The sequence below is a fragment of the Artemia franciscana genome, chromosome 5 (genome assembly GCF_032884065.1).
Source record: "Artemia franciscana chromosome 5, ASM3288406v1, whole genome shotgun sequence".
Taxonomy (NCBI): Eukaryota; Metazoa; Arthropoda; class Branchiopoda; order Anostraca; family Artemiidae; genus Artemia; species Artemia franciscana.
This window is the reverse complement of record NC_088867.1, coordinates 32242279-32256646: the sequence shown is the minus strand read 5'-3', so window position 1 is coordinate 32256646 and position 14368 is coordinate 32242279. Positions and strand designations below refer to the sequence as shown.

The 14368-nt window shown below is 34.8% G+C and overlaps 1 protein-coding gene across 2 annotated transcripts in view; it reads right to left on the bottom strand.

Annotated features, from left to right (window-relative positions):
• The window catches only part of LOC136027282 (rho GTPase-activating protein 44-like), a 103604-nt gene extending 92763 nt beyond the window's left edge, over positions 1–10841 (bottom strand). Inside the window, exon 1 of one of the 2 annotated variants that reach the window (XM_065704370.1) lies at positions 10698–10841. The gene's annotated coding sequence lies outside the window, so the exon portion shown is untranslated. The remainder of the gene's footprint in view (positions 1–10697) is intronic. The other variant, XM_065704372.1, reaches the window with a different exon arrangement.
• Between the last annotated feature and the right edge of the window lie 3527 nt (positions 10842–14368).

The following is a 14368-nucleotide window of genomic DNA, read 5'->3' as shown; positions in this document are numbered from 1 at the left end:
ACAAATCATTAATACAATCTGACCTTGATCACATATAGGCATGGGAAGACAGGTGACTTCTCTCTTTTAGTATATCAATGTGTCATGACTCATTTTGGTAACAATAATCCTCAGCACCATTACACAATGAATGGTAGCAAGACCTCACAGCCATTCCTCTCCCAATTTGCACAAGTAGCAAAGACCTGGGAGTCACTAAAGATTATCTTCTAAAATTTCACAAACACTCTACATATACTGTTTCCAAAGCAAATTGAAGTCTTGGACTTATTGAAAGAACACTTACAAGCCAACCACATGGTATTTTCTTGAAGCTATGCAAGGCAATTGCAAGACCAAGTTCTTGACTTTGGAACCTTATCTGCTGGTACTTCTTATAAGTGTGTATGCTTTTTATATGTGATATGCAGTTGATTGAAGGTACACCATGAAGGGCCATTAAGTGCATCTCTGAACTTGGCAAAAAACCATATAGTCAAAGGCTATCTAGCCTAAAACTCCCATTTTTGACCTTCCAACACAAGCACAGTTACATGCTACTCACATATAAATTTGTCAACTAATCCCAAAATAAGTTCTTTACTCAGTTACCCAACAAAAGACGAACACAAGGTAATTGTAAGAAATTTCATAAGTCCAGATTTAACTGCAGAATTAGACAAGACTTCTTTAGCCAAAGGGTATCAATGATGGGAACTGTTTAAGTGAGGAAACAGTGTGTCCAACATCAGCTGAAGTTTTTAAAAGGAGACTTAACAAAGAACAGGAAGCCAAAACTTCAAGATATAACTAGAGCTGCCCATCATCTGTGTCTCATAAACAGTGATTGATACGTATCATACCTATCTTAGGTGATTGGCACCTATATTTGGTCACTGTTACCACGTGGGCTTAAATTTCATTTATCTTAGCATAGTGTTAGTCAGAAGGCATGTCACTGGGCTGTAAACACAGTCACAACCCTACTTTTATATTCTGTGTAAAGTGTTTTAACTGCCATCTCAACGATGGAGTTGAACAGATCCAACATTGGACCTTATTTTGCTTCAAAGTACAAATGAAGGTAATTAAGGTGACAAGATGCATAAAGAAATGAAAAACAATTGAGATGTATTATTTACATTTGGAAAAAAATAACTTATATATTATTTTATATGGAGTTATTAGACAGAAGAGAGGGGGGAGGGGCATTGACAGGACAGTAAATATTATATTTTGGAAATTGTATCTATTAGGGAATTACAAGGTACTACTATTTTGTTATTATTGTGTTTCTTTTGTGAAGTGAATACTCAGGCAATACTGTTACCCATTTTGAAAAAAAATCAGGAAACTTTTATATTTAGCCTAATGCTGCATGTATTAGGGGAGAGGAGGGAATTCAATGGTGATGACAGTGGTAATTCAAGACGAGGGACGTTTCTCTGCCTTGGAAAGTAGACAAGAAAAGTGAATGAAACTCTCAGGAATAAATCCAGAGCCTCACTGCTACCCTGGGAACATATTTTCAAGTGCCTATATCCATCCCTTCCCCTTTTAAAGAAAACTGACCTTTAATGACCTTATTCTTTTCCTTAGTCCTGAGTTATAAGGTTTCAAAGATTCAGAATATATTTCTTAAACTTGGCACAAAAGCCTGGATTTGGCTTAAAATTGTTTTGGAATAGCAGAAATCATATTTTCAAACCTAAAGTTTATAAAAAAGACTAAAAACCAAAAATTTAGGCAAAAGTTTTGAGGTCTTGGATTCAATCAGCTAACTCAGCTACTTTTCAAGATAGAAAAAAAACTTTCAGCTAGAACTCTAAAGTTTTTTGGATTTTTTAAGAAAATTGGTTGGAGAATCAAATGGTAGGATTATGTTTCTTTCTTTTCAACCAAATTTCTGTCCAAGGTACAGGGCGCCCTTTTGCCTTTGGGGGGGTGGACGCCCAAAATGTGCTGATGAATTTGGGGGGTGCTGACAAAAACCAACATTTTTACTTAATTTTTTATGTGTTAAAATAATGTTTATTAGTTACAGAAAATTGGCATACATTGCAGAGAAAAACTTAGGGAAAACCACAATCAAGACAAGGAAAATAAGCTAAACTTTTAAAGCTGCACAGCTTTTCAATTCTCCACTTTTCTACACATAGGTAGAGGTTTTTTTCAGTAGGTATTTTTCTGACATAATCATTTCCCATAGTTGACCTCAAACTGTCTTGATGACTTTCATCTTGCTATATATTTGTTCACCTTCAGCCAGTGCCACTGTGATAATTTTTGCTAAAGTGAATGCACTGTAAAATAAAGGCAACCTTGTCTGTTCTTTTTTGCTAGAGAGAACAACTCAGCAAAGTCAATGATGCTTCCAGCGCTTTTGCAAATCCCTGCAAAAGAACGGTAATGTTCCCTCTAGGCATCTTAAATATTGAGTTAAGTTTAAAAAAGAAGTTTTTTTTAAACTGAAAGTAAGTAGTCAAATTTAAAACTTAAAATAAATAGAAATTATTCTGTATATGAAAGGAACTGTCTCCCCCTCAGCACCCTACTTTTTACATTAAAGTTTTTTATTGTTTTAAAAAGAAGAGCTGTGAGAAAGAGTCACACTTTAGGGTAGAGAGTGGGGCGTTGAGGAAGGGACATTCCCTTTCATATACAAAAAAATTTTGATTCATTTTAAGTTTTAAGTTTGCTCCTTACTTTCAGTTAAAAAACAAAAAAGGGGTGGGGGAGGGGGCCTAGTTGCCCTCTAATTTTTTGTTACTTAAAAAGACCACTAGAGTATTTAATTTCACTTACAAACATTTTTATTAGTAATAAATATACATAACTTACAAATTAACTTACATAACAAACTTCTATATTTGTATATTTTTATTATGTATATGAGGGGGTTTGCCCCCTAATGTTCAAGTTTTGTTGCAATTACTTAAGAATGACCCCTGAATACCAAAGGCCATTTAATTAGAATAAATAGGTCTTTTGAAATCAGTAAAAATACTTCAGCACAAAGAGCAATGTATTGAGGAAGGGACAAACCCCCACATTTTAGTAATAATTTCTGTTTGTTTCAAGTTTTAATGCTGCCCCTTACTTTCAGTTGGAAAACTTGCTTTTTATTTAGTTTCTCATTGTTTTTTTTTTAATAGAGCTGGAAAATCCAGGGCCCCCTTCATGGAAATTTTCTTCCCCCATGCCATCAGAAAAAAATCCGCCTGTAAACGTCAGTATACTTCCCAATAACCAATACTATATGTTATGGGTCTCCAAACTTTTCAATGTAAGGGCCATATTATATATTTCCCATATTTATGCAGGCCGAAGGGATAAAAAAAAAAACAAATCAGTGCCAGTAATTTAATTTCCTCAAATATTAGAGTATAAACATAAAAAAATTAAAACATATCTTGTTGGAACAAATCAGGGTAAACTAAATAGACTCCTGTCTTTAGTTTTATGCAACAAAATTAGTGTGATGAATGATACTGTCATTTTGACTTTAAATTTTCATTAAAATCAGGTTCCAGATTAGGATGAGCCAATTGTAAGAATAGACTTCAAATGATCATCAGACAAATTTGCTTGATAGTTAGATTTTACATACTTCATTTTGGAAAATGTTTGTTCACACAAGTACATTGTACCAAAAATGGAAACAAAACTACAAGCAAACTTTATCAAATTTGGAAATTGATCTGGCTGCAGACATTTATAAAACTCAATCAGATTTCCTTCTCTATACTTATCTTTCAGTTTGTCATCTGCCTGGAGATCAATAATTTCCATTTGAAATAGAGTTGGAAGATTTTCAGCATTGCAGTCAAATGGATTATGAAAGAGCCTGATTTTTTTTTCGGCATCAAGGTCAGCAAATTGCTCCTGAAACTGCTTTTTCAAATCTGAAATTATTTCATTTGCAAATGAAGAAGGAAATTCAACTTTACTTTCTGCATGAAATTTTCCACAACATGGAAGATGAGCAAAATTCTTAACTTTCATCTGGCCTTCAAGTAGCGCAAGTTTTGCTCTGAATGCCTTGACATGAACTAAGTAGTCACTGGCCAAACTTGTTTTGCCTTGCAATTTCAGATTCAAGTGATTCATATAACCTGTCGTATCTGCAAAAAATGTCAATTTCCAAATCCATTCACAATCTGATAATAATGACTAAGGTTTATTTTTCTCTGTGAGAAATAAATCAATTTGTGATCTGAGCTCAAAGAAATGCAGCAAACCTTTCCACAACTAAGCCATCTAACTGCTGTATAATAAGGCAACATCAACAAACCCCAAATCAATTTCTTTCAAGAAATCATGGAACTGGTGATGGTTGAGTGCATGAGATCTAATGAAATTAACCACAGAAACAACAGGTTTCATGACACAAGGCATATCAACATATTTTATGCACAATACTTGTTGATGAATAATTCAATGCAGAAAAATGGGTTTTGAGAATCCTCCAACCTTGCAAGCAGTTGTAATTTGCCCAACGAAACCCCATTTTGCCCAAGACATATTCTTTTCTCCATCAATTGTCACACACTGCACTTGTTTCCATTCCAGGTTATATTCTGTTATAGTTTTACTTATTTCATTGAAAATGTCTTTTCCAGTTGTTGTGCTTTCCATGCTGTGAACTGATGCTGATTCTTGATTCACTTGATTCACTATCAACGCCATGAATGAATACTAAGAGCTGAGAGGTATCACACACATCAGTTGATTGATTCAAAGCAAGAGAATACCAGCAAAAGCTTTTTGTTTTTTCCTTTATTTGCTGAATTATGTTGCCCCCTAAATCTAACAAGCAACAGTATTTGACCCAAGACTTATCATTTTGAAGAGGTTTACTTTTTCTGGACATACCTCTCCTGCTGCTTCCACTATACACTCTTTTATGATACTACCATCAGTGAAAGGTTTTCCTTTTTTAGCCAACGCATAGGCAACTTTGTAACTGGCTCTAGTTGAAGTTTCATTTTCAGATTTTTTCTTACTGAAAACAACTTGTTGAGAATGCAGACTGAAATGATTCAAACTTTTTAGTGCGTTCTGCTCCTGTGATGTGAGATTAACTTGAGCCATGTTTAGATTCATAGTGCTGACAAATATTGTATTCCTTTAGAACAGCAACACTGTCTCTACATATGAGGCATAAAGCTTTATCATTTACTTTCACAAAAAAGTACTTTATTTTCCATTTGTCATTGAACTGACAACACTCACTGTCTACTTTTCTTTTCTTTGTATTTTCCATATCTCAAAACATAAGGGTAAAATAAATAAAATAATTTCTACAGGAAAAACAGCTTGTATGGGTGTTAAAAAGCACATGAAATCCTCCATAGCAAATGGTTTGTTGTGAAGGCCAATGCTCTGCTTACATGTGAATGCCCAACCACACTGCTGAACTCCATTCTGCTCATAGTGCTAAAGCACCCTAACCACATAGCCAATGACAACACTGCTTGCAAAATGTCATCAGCAATCAAACCCTATCAAAACCTCAGTTCACTCACCCCCATGCTCTATCTCACAGAACCGCACAGAATACAACAAAGTCCCACTCGCCCTCCATCCCCAGAATATACGGTTACACACAACTGATTGGTTGAAATGCACAACACATACCTACCAGTACTAGTATCTGTAATTCACACAATTGAGAGAGGAAAAGTGACTTCGTCTGAGTCACCTGAGCACCACCAATTAACAGCCCCAGCTTTGAATAATTCTGCAATGCCAGACATACAACATTTTTTTTTTCAAGACCACCACACAAGGATTTGTTTGGTGGGCCAGATGAAATTATGTGGCAGGTTGGATACAGCCCATAGGCCATAGTTTGGAGACCCATGCTATATGTAAACAATGGGCAAATTTCATAACTTGCAGCCCTTCCCCCAGGGAATGTGTGGGATTAAGTCATCCTCAAAGACATACTTCTTAAAATTTCTTGACTATGCTGAACAAAATGGATATCTCAAATTTTGATCTGGTGACTTTGGGAAAAATGAACATGGGAGGAGGCGTAGTTGCACTCCAATTATTTCTTCTGCTATTTTGGCTCCTTTCTTTGACTCAGAATCTATAATGATGGGTAAATGCTCTTTAGCAATTCCCTCTCTATCAATGCACACTACATCTACAGCTAAATACTGTAAATGGCTGACAGTGGGTGTTTTGTCTGGAAAGACACCAAAAAACCAGCTTCATTAGCTTCTGCTACAATTTTTGAACTAGCTCTGTTGCAACAATCACAATTAATTTATTTTAGCTACTACCCAACAGATAGCAGGCCACATTTGGCTTCATCTGGTTTTTTATTCAATGGCCTGTTTTGATGTTTTTTTCTCAAAAAAGATTGGGTAGCTCAATATGATTTTCCCTATGATGATTCTTCCCATAAAATGTTTACACTTGCTTACCTAGAGTGGTGGTAACATCTAGAAACATATATATAATACAACACCCTCTTTACCTTTCTTTTTCTGGCTCTATATCTTCCATTAATTTTTACCTGTTAACTAAGCTTGGTAATAATTTATCTCTCTCTATAAAACAAACAAGATCACCTACAGAAGCTTTGTGATCATTTGATTGGAAGTGAGTGATGAGCATTCCAGCCTTGGCACTCTTGCTTTGCATTTTGTGCCAGTCTCTAATTCATGTTATAAATGAAGAATCATTGTTTCTGCATTTGTGGCCAGATTCAGCTAGAAACACAAACAGGCAAAGGAGTAGGCAACATCGTTCTCAACAATATACTCTAGTTGTAGATACTCATTGTGCCAGTTGAAAAAAAAACACACAACTAATGTTTGGAACCCTGGGATTGGATTTCCTTGTTTATAGGAAAATTGATCTTTGGCTGAAATAGTACTAGTTTGATAAGCTTCAGCTTTTCTGAGTTTGAAAGTGTTTCTCTCTTGAGCCTGGGATTGTGTTTGACTTTTATGATTCCAACTTGCTGTAAACTTTTGGCTTGAGATTCTATTCCTTTCATTCTTGACACTTTATGAGAAATAAACTTCTGTGACTGACTAATAAGCCTAGTTCCATATTTGCTGATTGATCACCCTATATCTAGAACTTGAATTGCAAAGTCTAATTTGTTAGTGATGGAATCCAACATAACTTCAAGTGTTTTTTTTTTCTTCTACATCAATCAGGAAGATACTGCTGATTCCTACCATTTCTTTGTGATCAATTTCTAAACAGTGAACTTTTTCCATTAAGTCAACTATCAATAAAGTTTCTGAGGTTTCACACATTTAGATTAGCCAATAAGTTGGCTATTAGATCTCACCTATACATACATTTCAGCTTGAATTATTGAACTAGTCAGCTAATGAGAGAACAGTAAATACTTTATAGAGTTAGTAACTAGTTATCTATTAATATCCCATGTATATATTATTATTTTTTTTAAGAATTAACGACGCTTCTTGACTACTATGGTCCCTGCGTCGGCCCTGCAGTGCGTTCCTGCAGCGTGATTCGATCTCTGGGTCCCGTATTACCAAGCTAAGGTCAAATCCACTGCGCCACCACAGGACCCATGTATATATTATACTATTTACTCTTTGTATTTTTGAAAGTCCTGCCAAAACATTAAATATTTTGTATGTATTTAATTTATTAGCTGACATTGTTTTTTGGCAATGTTTTGTTTAACAATTCTATTTCTACAATAGGCCTACTAACAAAAGCTATTACTTGACTTTCTTAGGTTTAAATTGGGAGCCAGAAAAAAAAAACCTAGCTGATTTGCTAATCCCCTTTCCTGTATACACAGTCACTAATGTTGCTCACCCTATAGCCAATAGGTCTGCACTGTCATTACTATTAGTCACCTAGTTGGCTAGACGTTTTTTTCCTATACATAATGTTTGAATAAAAAAAAATTCTATTTCTACTGCACTATATTCTATTAGCCATCTGGTGGTATCCTGGCTAGGGATGAATTGTTAAAACACAGACAATGAAGACAAGCATAATTCCTGGAAGTCACCACATACTGGAGCATGTTCAGGAGGAGAGAGACCTTGGAGTTATTGTAGACTCCCAGTTGAAATTCAGCTCCCACTTACAGAAGATGTCAGCCAATGCTAGCAGAGCCCTAGGCATCATTAAACACATCATTTCCAGCAGAAGTAGACATGTAATCACCAAGCTCTACAAAGGACTGGTAAGAATGTGTTTGGAGGTGGGGACCATCCCGGCCACCCCTTGATTTAAAAAGGACAAGTTAGTGCTTGAGAAAATCCAACAAAGGGCCACTAAGCTGATTGCTGGTATGGAAAACAAGCCCCACAGTGAACAGCTGAGGGAATTCAACCTCCCCTCTTAAGTCTACAGGTGGAAACATGTGGATATCATCTAAGCACATGAACTCCTTTCTACCAATCAAGAAAATGAGCTCCTGGAGATTGACCCCTCCCACATAACATGAGAACACCCAAAAAAAATCTGCAAATTTCATACAAGGACTGGAGCAAGAGGCAGCTTCTTCTTGAACTGGATTGTGAACCTCTGGAACAACCCCAAGGAGAACACTGTTTCTGCTGAATCAACAGATGTATTCAAACACCGTCTGGATGCTGAGTGGAGTGACAAACCATGGAGATTTGACTGGGATACACCCGAATCTAATCAACCACGTATGCGACTGTCATCACAAGGAGTGATTCAACAGGATCAAAAGTCCTTATTTCACTCCAAGCTGTGATTTAAGGTAATTAAGAAATCTAAAAGAGTCTCTCTTTGTTCCATCATGTCTCCTTTCTAAGAGGCACAATTCTAGAGCTTTGTCAAGATTGTTGCGCTTCAGAGGGGTAAGGTTAGTGGTAGGCCTAGCTTGGAGACCTCAAAATACCTTCCAAGGGTTTTTTTAGGCACATGATTTGTTTCTGAGCATCATTCAACTTTGTGAACTATTTTCCATAGACAGAAATTTCAACTAGACTTTAACCAAATGTTTACAGTAGGCCAAGGTAGGCTAGTTTTTAGAACCTCACAGCCTAGTGTTTAATTCCAGAGACTAGAAGTGCAACAATAAGAGCCTACTTAATCTTTTTAAAAGAATTCCTTCAAGAAAACTATATGGTAAAATTCTAGTTAATTGACTTCTTGCTATCTCAGAAAGGGTTTAGGTTAGGAAAATGAAACTTTCAGGGATGAACCTACAGACTAAGAATGTCCTAGGGACATATTTTGAAGCAACTACCTCCACTCCTTCTCCCTCTAGAGGGCCCTGAACTTTGACAACCTTTAAATATATGTGTGTTATAAAAGTTAAACCTTACAAAATAGATCTTCTGCTTAACTGAAGTAGGGTAAGACAACCAGTACTGGGACACTTTATTCACTCTGCCTATTCTGGGACACAATCTTTGGTTGGATTGCAACATGTCCAATACTGGGACAAAAGACAATAGGTTTTTTAGAAGCAACCCAGAAAAAATGTAGGCTATAGATTAGGTGTCCAGGATTAGTCTTTTGTCCCAGCATTGGATATGTTGTAATTCAATCAAAGATTCTGTCCCAGAATAGGCAGAGCAATCAAAGTGTCCCAGTACTGGTTGTCTTACCCTACAACAAAATTGTTTTCAGTTTCATAACATTGCTCAATTCCATTTTTGAATTGAATTGGAATTCAGAACTAAAGGCAAAGAAAATGCAACTAGTAACCAAAAAATAAGGTAAAATGTTGTTTTGTCAAAACTTCCCTAGATATAGAGCTGTCATAGGCAAATTTCAGGGCTCTCTAGAGGGAGAAGAAGTGGAGGTGGGTACTTTAAAATACCTTCCCAGGGCATACTTTAGCCTGTAGACCCATCCCTGAAAGTTTCATTTTCCTAACCTAAACCCTTTCTGAGATAGCAAAAAGTCAATTAACTATAATTTTACCAAATCATGTCACTAAATCTAAATACCTAGTTAATCAGATTTAGACCAATTTTGGCAAGCCTAGCATTATTTTCAAATTCTGTTTTGGCTAATTTAATCCACTACATACTGTACTTTCTATAATGTAATTCTAACTATGTGTTTACCACTTTCTCTGGTTCTATAATAAAATTAAATAGTTGGAAATTAATCAACCCAGATAAATTTCATTCAAATCATACAAAAAAACTAGTTAGACAAGCATTGTTGTGGTTTGTCAGTTTTTTTACAAAGTGCTATCTCAAGAAAATTGATCAACAGAAATAAAGTAACCCTAATAATCCAAAAATGAAGTTCTGGATATGAGTGTCTCTTACAGCTAATAGGATTAACAGATTCACAAAAAGAGATAATTGACAAGGTCAGTTTGATTCTTAGACTTGTCATACCCATGTTCAATATAGCTTATTTGCTTGCGACTGATTTGAATCCCAATGAAAAGAATCCTCTTTCATGAAAGAAACATGAAAGAGCTGTCATGCAGGCAAATTTCAGGGCTCTCTAGAGGGAGAAGAAGTGGAGGTGGGTACTTTAAAATACCTTCCCATGGCATACTTTAGCCTGTAGACCCATCCCTGAAAGTTTCATTTTCCTAACCTAAACCCTTTCCGAGATAGCAAGAAGTCAACTAACTATATTTTTACCAAATCATACCACTAAATCTAAATGCCTAGTTAATCAGATTTAGGCCAATTTTGGCAAGCCTAGCATTATTTTCAAATTCTGTTTTGGCTAATTTAATCCACTACATAATGTACCTTCTATAATGTAATTCCAACTATGTGTTTATCACTTTCTCTGGTTCTATAATAAAATTAGATAGTTGGAAATTAATCAACCAAGATGAATTTCATTCAAATCATACAAAAAAACTAGTTAGACAAGCATTGTTGTGGTTTGTCAGTTTTTTTACAAAGCGCTATCTAAAGAAAATTGATCAACAGAAATAAAGTAACCCTAATAATCCGAAAATGAAGTTCCGGATATGAGTGCCTCTTATGGCTAATAGGATTAACAGAATCACAAAAAGAGATAACTGACAAGGTCAGTTTGATTCTTAGACTTGTCATACCCATGATCAATATAGCTTATTATAATTGCTTGCAATAGATTTGAATCCCAATTAAAAGACTCCTCTTAAAGAAATAGGTTTAGATTGGCTGTCAGTAACGAAAATCACAAACAAAACGTATCACGATCAACCACAATCAAGACGTATATAATAAAGAAGTTGGACTGAAAATTTTCAATGGTATCAATTTATTTAGCTTGTGTTCGTCTATCTTTAGTTTCTCCGACTTCTAGCAACACCCCGACGCCGCGCTAATTATCACCGGTGCGCCTAATTTATCAGTTAAAAAAACAAGTTTTTTTAACTGAAAGTAAGGAGCGACATTAAAATTTAAAACGAACAGAAATTACTTCGTATATGAAAGGGGCTGCTTCCTCATCAACGCCCCGCTCTTTACCCTAAGGTTTGACTGTTTCTCTCAACTATACTTTTTAAAACAGTAGAAACTTTAGCCTAGAGCTAAAAATTTCACAGTTAATTATAAAAGTAAGTTTTATCGGGATCAAGGTTTTAGATATGTCTGAAACCTAGTAAAGAACAAACCACAACATGAACTGGAGTTTCTTAGCTGTCTGATTCTCTGAGGTTTGTTTCCTACTATTCCAAATCAGAAAAAGCAATACTGTAGTAGGCTTTTTACTGTTTGTAATCATTTATAGTAAAAACTAACTCTTGTTGATTTATAATAGATTAGGAATGAATCCAACAGCTCTATCCCATCATAAATTAAAATTAACATTAATCGTCATATCACGAACTTGATGATGCACCATACATTGACAAGAACTTTAGCCCGTAGTAACTGAAATATTAAAATAAATCATCTTTTACATGCATAATGATGCAACACATTTATCTTATGGCAAGGAAATATATCAAAAGAAGTTTTTTGAAAAGTTAAGGAAAAGAACCACTCTAACCATAGTAAACTAAATATTAACATTAATAATCATATCCTATGCATGATAATGCAACACACTGACAAGAACTCTAGCCCATAAGAACCGTGCCGTCGCAATCTTCGGGGCCGGCAATTTTCTCAAGGATCATGTACAATACCGCGAAAGAAGATCCAAGAAAAGAGCTGAATATTTTGAATTTCATAAGTTTTTCTGCTATTTGGTAACTTTCAGCGAGTTCTTGTGGATGTGCTGAAAAATTGCCTGAATTCGTTTGGCTGGAACAAACTTGAAGAATTTTCTTTTAAAATTAGTAATACATTTTAACGTCTTAAAACACGCATCTAATTAGACTTACAGGGACTTTGGCACAATTTTTAGTGTTAATAATTTTTTGACCAAACTCCAAACCACTGAATAATTTAGAAAAGCTTGTTTTACATCTTTGGCTCCATGTCCTTTTTTCAGAAGTCTTTGTTTTTCAGAGGTTCGTCACAACTCCAAACATGACCCTTTCCAACAGCCAAATGGTCTCTCATGCCCTATTTCTAGCTGCTCTCCGTGTCAGAACAATCTGAGCCACGATTCATGTCACACAGGTTTTCTTGATCATATATTCAAAGTTGAAGCGAGAAAAAGCAAATAAGGCCAACACAGAAACTTTTAGAAAATATTTCAATGTTGATTAAAACTTGAAAGGAATCCACTGTTTTAGATTATTGAGGATATTTGATTTACATATGTAACACAGTTAATTTGTTTTAAAATTAGTTTTGTTTGTTTTTCGGTTTAATCAACTAAAGTTTTATTTCATCTCTCACTTTGAAGTTATAATTGTAGCCTGGAACCAAACTTTTTTGGCTCAACTTCTAAAGTACGTATCTTTTAAAGAATGACTGTATTTTCAATTCACAAATCAATTTTTTGCTAAGACTCTAAAAGTAAAACAAAATTTTATATAAATACGTCTACATGCTTTTTATAATGTTAAAGACACTATTTTGATCTTTAAATGCATGATGAAGTTATTACCACTTTTCTACTACATTGTTGAACAAAAATGCAGCTTTTCGTAAAAAACTGATAATATTTAAATTTTTTTTTTTATTTACAAAAGATTTTTTAAATACTTCAGTTTCCCTTAAAATGAGAAAAAAAACAGTTAACTTGCAATAAAGATTGCTTTGTATATTTTGACCTGATTTCTTACCTAAAATAAGACATGAGAAAATACGTTTTGTTTTAATTGTTTACCCCTTTTCCCTCCAAAGAGCACCGAAAAAAATTTGTCGTATTTAATTGAATCAGGATTTGATCAGATATTAAAAAAGTGCATACACAAAGAAAATTATAGGAGTAAACATGAGTTTATTTAAAAATTTTAAAACAATGTTGATTTTGAATACTGATTTTGAGAATATTGCCATTTATTTCCAACACTGATAAAAAATTGTGTTCTCGCAAAAATTATTGTTGATAAACAAACCTGATCTTGCGATTGTTGGTCAACATTGTTCATCAGCAATTTGTTTGTCAGGATAGGGCTTATTAGCAGTGGTAATAATAGTCATTTAAACATTAACCATGGGAAACGTAGTCATGGTAGGGGCAGTACTCTTGGGAGTAATCACGGCAAGAATACGCGTGCTGCGATTAGCAATACTAGCAGCAATAGTGAAAGGATTGGTTACTCTCTGTAAAGCGGAAGTAATATTTTCAAAGGGCTGTAAGTTTTCAGGAGAGTTGAATTTCCTCAAATATTCGTATTTTCAAACCATTTATTAATTCAGTTAAATTTGAATAATGACGATAATGATTTATTTTTACCTCATGTATAAAATAATTTATAAATATTCCGCCAGAGCTAAATTTTAGCACTACAGAAATATCTTGAGAAAAGCAATTTGATTGGATTTCCTGCTATCCATTTTTCAAGTTAAACGGAAGTTTATATGTCTCAGTTGAAAGTCCGTTAGAATTATAGTAAAGAGTGGACGCTAGTCCATAATAACTAAAATTTAAAAATAAAACGTAATGTTTGAAAAATCTAAATCATCATATGCTTATCTACGGTAATGGTGCAACACACTTACCTACTGACAAGATAATGTAACAAGTAAAGAACAAACCAAGAATCGAGTTGAACAAACCATGAAACTAGTAAATAATTAACCACCAATCTAGTAAAGAATAATATCTAGTAAATACTTAACCCAAAACAGAGTTTCAACTTAGTAACCTTAGTATTAGAGTGAAAACCCCTCTAATACCAAAAGCTAGATATGCTTCCTGACCAACCAACTAACCAGGTTTTCAAAATAATCTTAAGAGAGTGGATATTTTATCCCTATAAGCTCTTCATCAAAAGAATAGGCAGCGTTTACACTACCTATCAGGCGTGGCGTTAAGGGAACGGGGGGTAGTCACCTTTATTTTGACTGGAAGTGGAAATATAGAT